Source organism: Salvelinus sp. IW2-2015, unplaced genomic scaffold (genome assembly GCF_002910315.2).
Source record: "Salvelinus sp. IW2-2015 unplaced genomic scaffold, ASM291031v2 Un_scaffold2486, whole genome shotgun sequence".
NCBI classification, from domain to species: Eukaryota; Metazoa; Chordata; class Actinopteri; order Salmoniformes; family Salmonidae; genus Salvelinus; species Salvelinus sp. IW2-2015.
In genome coordinates this window covers 41,181-56,182 of record NW_019943804.1, presented here as the reverse complement: position 1 = coordinate 56,182, position 15,002 = coordinate 41,181, and the positions used below count along the sequence as shown (strand labels likewise).

The 15,002-nt window shown below is 41.9% G+C and overlaps 1 long non-coding RNA gene across 1 annotated transcript; it reads left to right on the top strand.

Annotated features, from left to right (window-relative positions):
• Positions 1-3,431: 3,431 nt before the first annotated feature.
• LOC139025306 (uncharacterized) lies at positions 3,432-11,245 on the top strand. The gene is made up of 3 exons (XR_011476879.1): positions 3,432-3,446; positions 3,562-3,673; positions 11,207-11,245. It is a non-coding gene; the product is annotated as an uncharacterized lncRNA (long non-coding RNA).
• The last annotated feature ends 3,757 nt before the right edge of the window (positions 11,246-15,002 follow it).

Here is a 15,002-nt window from a genome sequence, read left to right as displayed (position 1 = left end):
GCTCTCTCTCTCTCTCTCTCTCTCTCGTGTCTCTCTGTCTCTCTCTCTGTCTCTCTCTCTCTGTCTCTCTGTCTCTGTCTCTCTCTCTCTTGTCTCTCCTCTCTTCTCTCTCTTCTCTCAGGTGTAGTGTTCCCAGTCTGAGATCAACGCTGAAGATCTCATCCCCGTGAGGTCTTTCAGAACTGTTACTATTAACCTGCAGCACGAGCGCACGCCCGAGGACGGATGCAGAAACTAACCAAGGTCCTGGTTCCCACACCACTACAGCGGAAAAGCCTATGTTTACCCGTTTCTCTCTCTCTCCCCACCTCCCCTAAAAATACCCACCTGTGCACCCCTCTACACACACCTGTCCAGTAACCACATGTAACGCACTGACTGACATAGACTAAAAGGGATCACCGATTTGAACTGTGGCGATTGTTTTCGTAACTGTGGTAGTTAGTTTAGTATGAAGACGATGGGGGGGGGGGACGACGGACGGACGGATGGATAGAAAAAGCCTATCAAATAAGAGAGAGAAGAGTGTGAGGAGAGGAGAGGAGAGGAGAGGAGAGGAGGAGGGTTCGTTAACAATCTCATTTCTCGCTTTCTTTCACAGTCGCAAAATAAAACGCTGACCCTCAGCTCCTTCCTCCGTGTATCACCTTTAGATCTTAGAGACCAACAGGAAGGGGAAAGTCCTTCAGTTCAAAACTTGTTTATATTGTAAATACTTAACATTGACATTTTTAACGAGCAGGAGGGGGAGGGAAAAAAAATAATATTAATGGTTGTTGAGGACAAAAAAAGTAATTGTGACTAATCACTCCCGGCTTTAAAAACTAAAGGAATGTGTGTAATGTTCGTCTATAATGTCACGGAAGCTCAGAGGGAATGAGAACCGCTACGTTCCACACGGCACCCTATTCCCTATGTAGTGCACTACTTTTGACCAGAGTCCTATGAGAATAGGGTGCAAAGAGCAGTCCACTATAGAGAATAGGGTGCTATTTGGGATGTGGACGATGATAATGATGGAGGACTATGAATGTTAGGATAATAATAATAATAAGTGTTTGTGGGTTGACATTACAGTTTCTAGTTATGCAATGACTTCTTCATTTCTTTATATAATTATTATAATTTTTTTTACAATGTGTGAATTTGATTTGTGAGTTGCCCACAGTGTCAAGCGATTGCCATTAAAGTGAGATTGCGTCATGTTTTTTGTTATTTTTTTGCCAAATTGTTTTTGATATATATCACGTTGTGTAACGCTGAGTAGTATGTATGATGATCTTAACCGTGTCGATCTTTATCTACCATGCAGGCTTTAGTTTGGAACACGTAACCCCCCCCCCCCCAGTTTAGGTCCCAGATTATGTTATTGTTGTTGATCAAGACAGGAGAAAATATCAGATCAAATCCAATGTTATTTGTCACATGCGCCGAATACAACAGGTGTAGATCTTACCGTGTGAAATGGTTACTTCCAAGCACTTAACCAACAAAGCAGTTTTAATAAATAAATAAGTGTTAAGTAAAACAAAATTGTTAAGTAAAAAAAAATAAAGGCATAAAAGTAACAAATAATTAAAGAGCAGCAGTAAAATAACAATAGCGAGGTTATATAAAAGGGGGTACCGGTACAGAGTCAACGTGGAGGCTATATACAGGGGGTACCGGTACAGAGTCAATGTGATCTATTATAAGGAGGTACGTACATGAGTCAGACTGGAGCTATATACAGGGGGTACCGGTACAGAGCTCAACGTGGAGGCTATATTACAGGGGTACCGGTACAAGAGTCAATGTGGAGGCTATACAGGGGGACCGGTACAGAGTCAATGTGGATGGCTATATACAGGCGGGTACCGTACAGAGTCAATGTGGAGGCTATATACAGGGGGTACGGTACAGAGTCAATGTGAGGCGTATATACAGACGGGGTACCGGTACAGAGTCAAGTGTGGGCTATATACAGGGATACCGGTACAGAGTCAATGTGGGCTATATAACAGGGGGTACCAGTACAGAGTCATGGGATATATACAGGGGTACCGGTATAGAGTCAACGTGGAGGCTATATACATAGCAGGGGTACCGGTACAGAGTCAATCGGAGCGTATATACAGGGGGTATCGATACGAGTCACATGAGGAGATATACAGGGGGTACGGTACAGAGTCAATGTGGAGGCTATATACAGGGGGTACCAGTACAGAGTCAATGTGTGGGGGCTATATACAGGCGTACCTAAGCACAGAGTCAATGTGGAGGCTAATTAGTCCCAGGACGTGCGATATGGTGAGGTAACGACGTCATGGAGGCTATATCAATGTACGGCGGGATGAGGTAGAGTCAACATGCGGAGGCTATATACAGCGGTGACCGTACAGAGTCAATGGCGGAGGCTATATACAGGGTCCGTTCAATCAATGAGGATATACGGGAGTACCGGTACAGAGTCAATGGAGGCTATATACAGGGGTACAGTCGGGTACTCGGTCGATACAGAGTCATGTGAGGGCTATATACAGGGGGTAACGGTTAGTCGAGGTATTGAAGGTAATAGGTACATAGTAGAGTTATTAAAGTGACTAGCATAGATAATAAACAGTTCAGTTTCTAGGCGGTTCCTTCCTGTTACCATAGCAATTATTAGATACCTCCGTCATCGTGAGAGATGCTGTCAGGAGACAATTACTAGTGTTTCACCTGAGAGATGCTTCAGTGAGACGTTACCGGTGTTTCACCTGAGAGATGCTGTCAGGGGGAACGTTACTAGTGTTTCACCTGAGAGATGCTGTCAGGTGGAGACGTTACCGGTGTTTCACCTGAGAGATGCTGTCAGGTGGAGACGTTACTAGTGTTTCACCTGAGAGATGCTGTCAGGGGAGACGTTACTGGTGTTTCACCTGAGAGATGCTGTCAGGGGGAGACGTTACTGGTGTTTCACCTGAGAGATGCTGTCAGTGGGAGACGTACTTACGTGTTTCACCTGAGAGATGCTGTAGGGGAGACGTTACTGGTGTTTCACCTGAGAGATGCTGTCAGGTGGAAGTTACTGTTTCCCTGAGAGATGCTTCATGCTGTCTCTCATCATGGTTCATCATCTGAAATAGGATATAGAGAATATACACAGTATATGTGTGATAGATTCATCTGTTTTGACCACATCTCATTACTGTATTGCTCTTGCTATCGCTACTGTAGTAGCGCTGTATAGTAGAGATAGAAGAACTAAGATGAGACCCAGTTACACCAGAGAGACCTAAGACAGCGCATAGAACTAGAGATGAGACTCAGTTAACCAGAAGACCTATAGAACAGCTGCAGTAAACTAGATGATAGACCCAGTTAACCAAGAGACCTATAGAACAGCTGCAGTAGAACTAGAGATGAGACCAGTTAACAGAGAGACCTCATTAAACAGCTGCAGTAGAACTAGAGATGAGACCCACGTTAACCAAGAGAGACCTATAGAAACAGCTGCAGTAAATAGAGATGAGACACAGTTAACCAGAGAACCTATAAAACAGCTGCAGTCTAGAACTCAAGATAGACCAGTAACCAGAGAGACCTCTATACCTAACACTGAGCTGCAGTAGAACTAGAGATGAGACCCAGTTAACCAGAGAGACCTATAGAACAGCTGCAGTAGAACTAGAGATGAGACCCAGTAGTGTGGGTTAGTGAGATATAATCTAAAATGTTGTAGGTGTTTTACATTTACTAAGATGAAAGCAAGGTATGTTGTACAGTTGTATCTGGAACGTTTGTGGATACAAGGATCACCTCGATATATATATATATATATACACTATTTGACTGAGGACGATCTCTGTAGTTGATTGCAGCATGAAATCCACTCTGTCGGTCACAAGAAAAGCGATTTTGCTCGTTACATTTCACTCTTTAGATGTCGTTAGCTAGCTACGTGGCGGCGTACGTTAGAAATAGTTCTCGATGTATATGTGGGGACCGTGAAATGCGAACATAGTTTGTCGTCGTCATGATTCGTCATCGATCTCTATTCCCTCCTCGTTCATTCGTCGTGTTCTGTATGTTGATGATGCTGTGGGCAACAGTGCATTGAAGTGCTGCTTTCTTTACTAGAACTTCACTTTCTATTTTTACACTTTATTTTTTATTTTACTTTTTTGGAGAGTCTCTTCTGACAGGTAAAACACTTAAAGAGCTGTTAGACAAGTGCAGTCAATGAGTAGTTAATGATCGATTACAGTGCGACGACTTTCCCCCCCTCCGTGGTAATATGCACTCTTATTAAGATTGGTAAATCACTCTAGGTATGTACTGTATCATAACAGCCAGCTGATAACATGTCTGTTACTAAGCAACTTCAAAATAAACCAGATGGCTTATTGTTATTATTCATCCGAGTTCATTATTTCCACCTTCACCATGTACAAAAACAATAACAAAAAAAGTTGAGAGAGGAATACGAATCATGATTTTTTTAATCGAATGCAATTTTATGTTGTCAGGCTATCATTTTAAAGAAAAGGGTGCATTTCTTCTCCAGAGTGAAATGAACTGTATAAAGTATTTATGCAAATATTAACTTTCATTTTGTGTTTTTTTTTAATTTTTATGTCAGGAAGTTGTTACGTGTCCTGTGTGGATTAACACAACTGACTTAGTGTCCAGTTGCATTGTACATGTTTTAACTGCATTCTTTTTTGTTAATTTGTTTTGTTTTCGTTCATTTTTTTTTTTTCAACGCATTTGTCAGTCTTATGAGTTGTTTTTTTTAAGCCATGATTAACCCCCGAAGCGATAGGTCGGTGTACAGTTACGATGGGAGTGCTGGAGATGTGCCCCCAACTCTGGGTGGCCTTTTTCTATTCTTTATGAGGGAAAAAAAATAAGAACTGATCAAATTTAAATAATGTATTATTTTGTCGGTCTTGTATTAGACTGCATTACTACAGTATCTAGTGTGCAATCTGTGATGATAGCTGAATGTTCATTGTATATATGTGTTCAGTACAACAATGAGAAGAACCGTACAATAACCCTTACAGAAACTGTAACAATAATACAATAGATCTGGTACGTATAATTTCATTAAATACTTGCTGTTTACCACCAATTAGAGCTGCGTGTATGTGTCTTTTATTGGAAATGTATGTATGTAAATGTAACGGATGTGAAATGGCTAGCTAGTTAGCGGGTACGCGCTAGTAGCGTTTCAGTGGGTAACGATGCTTCGTGGGCGACCGTTGTTGATGTGTGCAGAGGGTCCCTGGTTCGCGCCCGTGTCGGGGCGAGGGGACGACGTAAAGTTATACTGTTACATAAACCAATGCTGCTGTTATGTTYACACACGCTGATCCCAGAGCCATATTTACTTTAGAATGTAATATAAAGGGCTCCCGAGTTGCACAGCGGTCTAAGGCACTGCCTCCTCAGTGCAAGAGGTGTCACTGCAGTCCCTGGTTTGAATCCAGGCTCTATCACATCCAGCCGTGATTGGGAGTCCCGTAGTGCAGCGCACAATTGGCCAAGCGTCGCTAGTTAAATAAATGTTAAATTAAATAAAAAAATATATAGCACTGGTTTATCCTATATCCTGGTTTGAGGGGAGTAAGGGTGTTCTAAATGTGTTATTGTAAATGGAAAAGGGAGATACATAGTCAGTTGTCCAACTGAAATGTGTCTTCCACATTTAACCCAAACCCTCTGAATCAGAGAGGTGCGTGGGGGGGGGGGGGGGCTGCCTTAATCGACTTCCACATCTTCGGCGCCCCGGGGAACAGTGGGTTAACTGCCTTGTTCAGGGGCAGAACAAAATATGTTTTACCTTGTCAGCTCGGGGATTCGATCTAGCCGATTCCGATTATTGGGCCAAAGCTCTAACTACCAGGCTACAGGGACAAGGGTTCTGCAATGCATCCTTCTATATGGAACTGTTTTCATCCCAGGGGTTCTTAAAATGATTATTTGTGGGGTGCAAAGGGTACTTTCTGGAACATAAAAAGGGGTTTCTCCTTTATGTTTATTAGTAGAACATTTTGAGAAGAGTAGATGTCCAACTCTTTGGCGTCAGGATTAATTTACACTTCGATAAATGAAAAGCACAATTTACATACACGTTCACTAAAGGTCACGTGATGATAGGCTATCAACAGGAAAAAATAACTTCACAGAAAATGCAATAGTGCTAACAATGAGGTCCTATCTTTGTATTACCATCTGCGCTGTTGTGTCGCCTCTCCCCCCCCCCACTGCAGAGCGGAAGAAGCAGTGCTATTTCAAGCCAGTATTGAGGGGATTCGATTATCATGCTCGGGTTACCCCAGTGATTGCATTTGTTTTGGAACAGAACTGCCTCCCGGGGGTGAGCCAGGTCCCCTGGTCATAGGCCGTGGCGAAATTGGCTCAAAACAAAAATGAGGTAGCCAATTCTAGACAAAGCACGTGGAGTAATGAGTAGGATTCTGTTTTCACATGCAAAAGTGATTACTTAAAAAAATATTTAAAAAATGCCTTCCCACTGATTGATTTTATGGAAAATATATGTTGTATAATTCTGGACGCACCATGCTGCTTTATTAACAACATGACCAAGCGTCGCAGATTACTATTCGATTTTAGAGGGCGCTCCTCCTTTACCACATTTGCCGTTTCACGGGACATAAATCAGTGCACCCGCGGTTCACGTTAATAGAACTCCCCCGTTGAGTCAGTCAGAAAGAGACTTCGGATAGGCTGGTCGTTCACCGCAGCGCCACCAAACAAGCTTCGCAGACAACCAGCGACAACTGCGGTGATAAACAAATGCACACATTCGGTTGCGAGAAGGTTCCTACTTTTGTTAATGATCTGTCACAATATACATCAATATTGCAGAAACGGACGGTTATTTCATGGTAGCCGAAAATCCTCGTAACTTGTTTTCTCCAGGTTTGAGTTTTATGTGTTGAGTCAACTATAAGGAGAAAGACATGACTGAGTTAAGGATGAGAGGAAGAGGAGCGGATCCCGACAGCGTTAGTGAAAACAAGGTAAGACACATGACTAAGTGAAAATAGGTGTTTTGTCTCTTGTCGTGTGTTAAAAGTTTTGTACTTGGGGCTAGCGAGAACGACGGACAACTGACCTCATTCCTTGATAATTACGTTAGCGTGCTAGTTTATGTTCAATATTCAACGTTAGCTTAGCGAAATGGCTCATGTGAATGTCATGRTGCCGCATCTGCATTTATTTCAGAACTTTTTTTTTTCTTCTTGTAAATTGCCATTTTAGCAAATAGTGGTATTATATTTGTTTACCTGAAGACTTCCCTTGGCTGACAGCCACACATTGCTATCTAACATGCTAGTATCGAGCTGCTAGTTAGCCCTTTATCGAGACTCTCAGCTCACACAAGTCATTGGACGATGGTGTCTTCTGTAAGGTGGAGTTCAGTTAAGATCCCCGACGTGTCGGTCTGAAGATTTTACGGTATCATTTACGGTACGGTTTTGGAAGCATATCTTTCATATCGACGTGAAATGCATTTCAGAGGGGGGGAAAAAAGGTTAAATTGACACACACCTTGATAGGGTTAGTGTTACACACGGTCATGTTACAGCGCTGGTTTATGGAAGACAAGAGGCAATTAACCTGTGCTAATTATCTATCTAGCATGCTCAAACGCCTGTGGAAGCGTAACTCGAAGTGTAGTTTCGTAGGATGAGGAACCCATAGATGTATGGATCCGTGCAAACTGCTATAGTAAGTATCTTTTGGGAGTTTACATCCTTCGACTCCTTTTGTGTCAACAAACATTCCTCAATCAAAAACCCCTTGACTCATGGAGAATACGTGTACAACTGGTAAATAGTCGCTGGAATTTAAGTCAGATGTCTAGCTAGCTCGTCTGTTCAAGACCAGGGCTCTGGCTGTTAGCCAGGTAGCTAGTTATAACTCGCTGGCTAGAAGGATGGCGGCTAGAAGCTAACGTTGTACAGAGCCTGACCTCAGCAGGAGTAGGTGACTGAAATTAAGCTAGCTATAATCAAAATGTGGGCTACTATAAGTTCTCATAACAAAATAACTTTGCTTTACAGAGAGTAGTGAGACAGGCTGCAATGAAGGAGGCAAAGGAGATACACAGAGAGAGGAAGCATTGAAGCAAGCAGGGAGAGAGGTTCTACACAGAGAGAGGAAGCATTGAAGCAAGCAGGGAGAGAGATTCTACACAGAGAGAGGAAGCATTGAAGCAAGCAGGGAGAGAGGTTCTACAGAGAGGGAAGCATTGAAGCAAGCAGGAGAGAGGTTTCTACACAGAGAGAGGAAGCATTGAAGCAAGCAGGGAGAGAGATTCTACACAGAGAGAGGAAGCATTGAAGCAAGCAGGGAGAGAGGTTCTACACAGAGAGAGGAAGCATTGAAGCAAGCAGGGAGAGAGGTTCTACACAGAGAGAGGATCATTGAAGCAAGCAGGGAGAGAGGTTCTAACAGAGAGAGAGAAGTATTGAAGCAGGCAGGGGAGAGGTTTGTAGCTACACTGGTTCACAAACTTGGGGTCTGGAACCATGTGGGTCCCCTAAAATGTAAATAGTGTCCCATGAGAGAATCTTTAATCTTATCAAACAGCAATTAGTTTCTCTTCAAATTGGTTTAGAATACAGCATTTTAGGATCAACCTGAGGGCCTTTTTACACTGTCAGAATTTACATTCATGTCATTATGTGTTGGGGCAGCCAGTGGGACCTAAAAAAGTGTTGTGAAATAAATAAAGACAATTTTAATATCACCATGTACACTGAACAAAAAATATAWAAACAACAACTTRAAAGATTTGACTGAGTTCCTGTAACATCATCGGTCCTGACCACTCGTGTATGTAGTAAATAAGTAGTGAAACACATTGAGTAGAACTTGTAAAGGTTGTGATGTTTTTCCCCATGAGGTTGTGGCGATACACTGCCATCTGGTGGCGATACACTGCCATCTGGTGGCGACTAGAAACAATTGCATAATAGGAACTATTAAAAATAAAAAATACATTTTTTTGATGATCCTTTAAAAATAAATGTTAGTGTTTGAAAAAGTCCTTGATTTTGACTGGCCACTGTCTGTATGAGCCCTGGTTATATTTATTAACCAACATGATCAAATCTACTCATCACAAATAGTAGGCTATCTTACATAAGTCTGTAAATGAGATGATGCATGGAATACTTTATTATAAAGGTGTGTTTTTTTTTTTATGGTGAAAATATGTTTCCTCAAACCTGAAACTCACACACCGCCTATGCATAAGCTAGTGTTTTTTTTTGCTGTTCGTTACTCGTCTTGTTACTCGACAGTTATGGGAACTTCTTCAAAGTGGGCTGTACGGACACACGTCATTGCATCCTCGACTTGCATGTTCTGTTAAGATTAATTAACATAATCTAAAATGATATTTGTCGTTCTGAGAACTGTGGGGTGGATGCCCTAATCAGGTTACGTATGGGTCAGGTACATTTCTCTCAAATGTCCAGTAAAATTGAAATGCTGCCGGTCAAATGTCTGGCGCCACATTCTCATAACGGAAACCCCTGGTGTGTGTTTACATTTGTACCTCTTGACTGGCCATGATCGAAGTTAAGGTTCAGGTGATCGTGTGGCTCTTTGGGATTAGCTGCCTCTATTGAAAAGTTTGCTAGGCTGTAGTGTGTATTGTGTGTACTGCTATATAAAGTTAGATTAGCTACGCCTGGCACCAGAGAATGACAGTGGGGGACATCTGATGTGACACCAGCTGAAGTGCTGCCTGGGACAAAAACCACACAGATACATAAACATACCAAGGCACTGCCTACAGATCCAAGTGGGGCTATATACAGGGGTACCGGTACGATCATGTGGAGCTATATACAGGGGATACCGGTACACGAGTCAAGTGGAGGCTATATACAGGGGTACCAGTACAAGAGTCAAATTGGTGGCAAACAGCGATACCGTACAGAGTCAATTGTGGAGCTATATACAGGGGTACCATACAGAGTCCAATGTGGAGGCTATATATCAGGGTACGATGTCAGTGATATATACAGGGTATAAAGGGGACCTACCGATCATGCGGAGGTATATACAGGGGGTATCGATACAGAGGTCATAAGCTATAGGACCGGTACTAGAGCATGGAGTACAGGTCAGTACAGAGTCAATGTGGGGGGCTATATAATACAGTGGACATATCAATGTGGGGCTATATACAGGGGTACCCGGTAAGAGTCAATGTGAGATGGTATATACAGGTACGTAAGAGTCAATGTGGAGGCTTATATACAGGGGTACCGGTACAGATCAACTGGGAGGCTATTATACAGGGTACCGGTAAGAGTCAATGGAGAGGCTAATATACATCGGGGTACGGTCATGGTTAGTCAATGCGAGCTATATACAGGCGGGATCCGTACGAGTCAATCGGGATGGCTACTATACAGGGATCGGTACAGATGTAGTGAAGGCTATATACAGGAGTATACGCGAGTTAGCTATCAGGCGTAGTATCGGTAATTGAGGTAATATTACAGTAGGTAGAGTTATTAAATGACTATGCCTAAAATAAATCAGTTCAGTTTTCTAGGGCTTCCTTCCTGTACCATAGCTAAATTTATATGTACTCCGCTGATCTGTGAAGATGCTGTCAGGGGAGACAATTACTAGTGTCACCTGAGAGACTTTCAGTGGAGACGTTACCGGGTGTTTCACTGAGAGATGCTGTCAGGGGGAGACGTTACTAGTGTTTCACCTGAGAGATGCTGTCAGGTGGAGACTACCGTGTTTCACCTGAGAGATGCTTGTCAGTGGAGACTTACTAGTGTTTCACCTGAGAGATGCTGTCAGGGGAAACGTTACTGGTGTTTCACCTGAGAATGCTGTCAGGGAGACGTTACTGGTGTTTCACCTGAGAGATGCTGTCAGGGGGAGACGTACTAGTGTTTCACCTGAGAGATGCTGTCAGGGGAGACGTTACTGGTGTTCACCTGAGAGATGCTGTGCAGGTGAGACGTTACTGGTGTTCACCTGAGAGATGCTGTCATGCTGTCTCTCATCATGGGTCATCATCTGAAATAGGATATAGAGAAATATACACAGTATATGTGTGATAGATTCATCTGTTTTGACCACATCTCATTACTGTATTGCTCTTTGCTATGCTCTGTAGTAGCTGTATAGTAGAGATAGAAGAACAGAGATGAGACCCAGTGTAAACCAGAGAGACCTATAGAACAGCTGCAGTAGAACTAGAGAGAGACTCAGTAACACAAACCTAACAATAACAAACTAAGAAGACCCAAGTATAAAGAGACCTATAGAACAAGCATAAGCTAAGAAACAATGTTAAATAGAAGACTAAGAACCATAACAGCAGAGATAGAACCATAACCAAGAAGCCATTAAACAGCTGCAGTAGAACATAAAGATGAGACCCAGTTAACCAGAAGACTATAGAACAAGCAAGCAAAACTAGAATGAGACCAGTACTATTACAGATATAGAGATAGCCAGAATAAATGAATTATTTATAATTAGAAATATGTTACATACTAAGATGAAAGCAAGTATTTGTACAGTTGTATCTGGAACGTTTGTGGATACAAGGATCACCTCATATAATATAATATAAATAACACTATTTGACATGAGGACGACTCTTGTTGATTGCAGCATAGAAATCCATACTCTGTCGGTCACAAGAAAAGCGATTTTGCTCGTTACATTTCACTCTTTAGATGTCGTTAGCAGCTACGTGGGGCGTACGTTAGAAATAGTTCTCGATAATGTGGGGACCGTGAAATGCGAACATAGTTTGTCGTCGTCATATTCGTCATCGATCTCTATTCCTCTCGTTCATTCGTCGTGTTTCTGTATGTTGATGATGCTGTGGGCAACAGTGCATTGAAGTGCTGCTTTCTTTACTAGAACTTCACTTTCTATTTTTACACTTTATTTTTTATTTACTTTTTTGGAGAGTCTCTTCTGACAGGTAAAACACTTAAAGAGTGTTAGACAAGTGCAGTCAGAATAGTAGTAATGATCGATTACAGTGCGACGACTTTCCCCCCTCCGTGGTAATATGCACTCTTATTAAGATTGGTAAATCACTCTAGGTATGTACTGTATCATAACAGCCAGCTGATAACATTTCTTTACTAAGCAACTTCAAAATAAACCAGATGGCTTATTGTTATTATTCATCCGAGTTCATTATTTCCACCTTCACCATGTACAAAAACAATAACAAAAAAAAGTTGAGAGAGGAATACGAATCATGATTTTTTAATCGAATGCAATTTTATGTTGTCAGTCATCATTTTAAAAAAGGGGTGCATTTCTTCTCCAGAGTGAAATGAACTGTAAAAGTATTTATGCAAATTAACTTTCATTTTGTGTTTTTTTTTTATTTTTATGTCAGGAAGTTGTTACGTGTCCTGTGTGGATTAACACAACTGACTTAGTGTCCATTGCACTGTACATGTTTTAACTGCATTATTTTTTTAATTTGTTTTGTTTTCGTTCATTTTTTTTTTCAACGCATTTGTCAGTCTTATGATGTTTTTTTTTAAGCCATGATTAACCCCGAAGCGATAGGTCGGTGTACAGTTACGATGGGAGTGCTGGAGATGTGCCCCCAACTCTGGGTGGCCTTTTTCTATTCTTTATGAGGGAAAAAATATAAGAACTGATCAAATTTAAATAATGTATTATTTTGTCGGTCTGTATTAGACTGCATTACTACAGTATCTAGTGTGCAATCTGTGATGATAGCTGAATGTTCATTGTATATATGTGTTCAGTACAACAATGAAAGAACCGTACAATAACCCTTACAGAAACTGTAACAATAATACAATAGATCTGGTACGTTATAATTTCATTAAATACTTGCTGTTTACCACCAATTAGAGCTGCGTGTATGTGTCTTTTATTGGAAATGTATGTATGTAAATGTAACGGATGTGAAATGGCTAGCTAGTTAGCGGGTACGCGCTAGTAGCTTTCAGTGGGTAACGATGCTTCGTGGGCGACCGTTGTTGATGTGTGCAGAGGGTCCCTGGTTCGCGCCCGTGTCGGCGAGGGGACGACGTAAAGTTATACTGTTACATAAACAATGCTGCTGTTATGTTAACACACCTGATCCCAGAGCCATATTTACTTTAGAATGTAATATAAAGGGCTCCCGAGTTGCACAGCGGTCTAAGGCACTGCCTCCTCAGTGCAAGAGGTGTCACTGCAGTCCCTGTTTGAATCCAGGCTCTATCACATCCAGCCGTGATTGGGAGTCCCGTAGTGCAGCGCACAATAGCCAAGCGTCGCTAGTTAAATAAATGTTAAATTAAATAAAAAAATATATAGCACTGGTTTATCCTATATCCTGTTTGTAGGGAGTAAGGTGTTCTAAATGTGTTATTGTAAATGGAAAAAGGAGATACATAGTCAGTTGACACTGAAATGTGTCTTCCACATTTAACCCAAACCCTCTGAATCAGAGAATGGTGGGGGGGGGGGCTGCCTTAATCGACTTCCACATCTTCGGCGCCCCGGGGAACAGTGTGTTAACTGCCTTGTTCAGGGGCAGAACAAAATATGTTTACCTTGTCAGCTCGGGGATTCGATCTAGCGATTCCGATTATTGGGCCAAAGCTCTAACTACCAGGCTACAGGGACAAGGGTTCTGCAATGCATCCTTCTATATGAACTGTTTTCATCCCAGGGGTTCTTAAAATGATTATTTGTGGGGTGCAAAGGGTACTTTCTGGAACATAAAAAGGGTTCTCCTTTATGTTTATTAGTAGAACATTTTGAGAAGAGTAATGTCCAACTCTTTGGCGTCAGGATTAATTTACACTTCGATAAATGAAAAGCACAATTTACATACACGTTCACTAAAGGTCACGTGATGATAGGCTATCAACAGGAAAAAATAACTTCACAGAAAATGCAATAGTGCTAACAATGAGGTCCTATCTTTGTATTACCATCTGCGCTGTTGTGTCGGCCTCTCCCCCCCCACTGCAGAGCGAAGAAGCAGTGCTATTTCAAGCCAGTATTGAGGGATTCGATTATCATGCTCGGGTTACCCAGTGATTGCATTTGTTTTGGAACAGAACTGCCCCGGGGGTGAGCCAGTCCCCTGGTCATAGCCGTGGCGAAATTGGCTCAAAACAAAAATGAGTAGCCAATTCTAGACAAAGCACGTGGAGTAATGAGTAGGATTCTGTTTTCACATGCAAAAGTGATTACTTAAAAAAATATTTAAAAAATGCCTTCCCACTGATTGATTTTATGAAAAATATATGTTGTATAATTCTGGACGCACCATGCTGCTTTATTAACAACATGACCAAGCGTCGCAGATTACTATTCGATTTTAGAGGCGCTCCTCCTTTACCACATTTGCCGTTTCACGGACATAAATCAGTGCACCGCGGTTCACGTTAATAGAACTTCCCCGTTGAGTCAGTCAGAAAGAGACTTCGGATAGGCTGGTCGTTCACCGCCAGCGCCACCAAACAAGCTTCGCAGACAACCAGCGACAACTGCGGGTGATAAACAAATGCACACATTCGGTTGCGAGAAGGTTCCTACTTTTGTTAATGATCTGTCACAATATACATCAATATTGCAGAAACGGACGGTTATTTCATGGTAGCCGAAAATCCTCGTAACTTGTTTTCTCCAGGTTTGAGTTTTATGTGTTGAGTCAACTATAAGGAGAAAGACATGACTGAGTTAAGATGAGAGGAAGAGAGCGGATCCCGACAGCGTTAGTGAAAACAAGTGAAGACACATGACTAAGTGAAAATAGGTGTTTTGTCTCTTGTCTTTGTTAAAAGTTTTGTACTTGGGGCTAGCGAGAACGACGGACAACTGACCTCATTCCTTATAATTACGTTAGCGTGCTAGTTTATGTTCAATATTCAACGTTAGCTTAGCGAAATGGCTCATGTGAATGTCATGCTGCCGCATCTGCATTTATTCAGAACTTTTTTTTTCTTCTTGTAAATTGC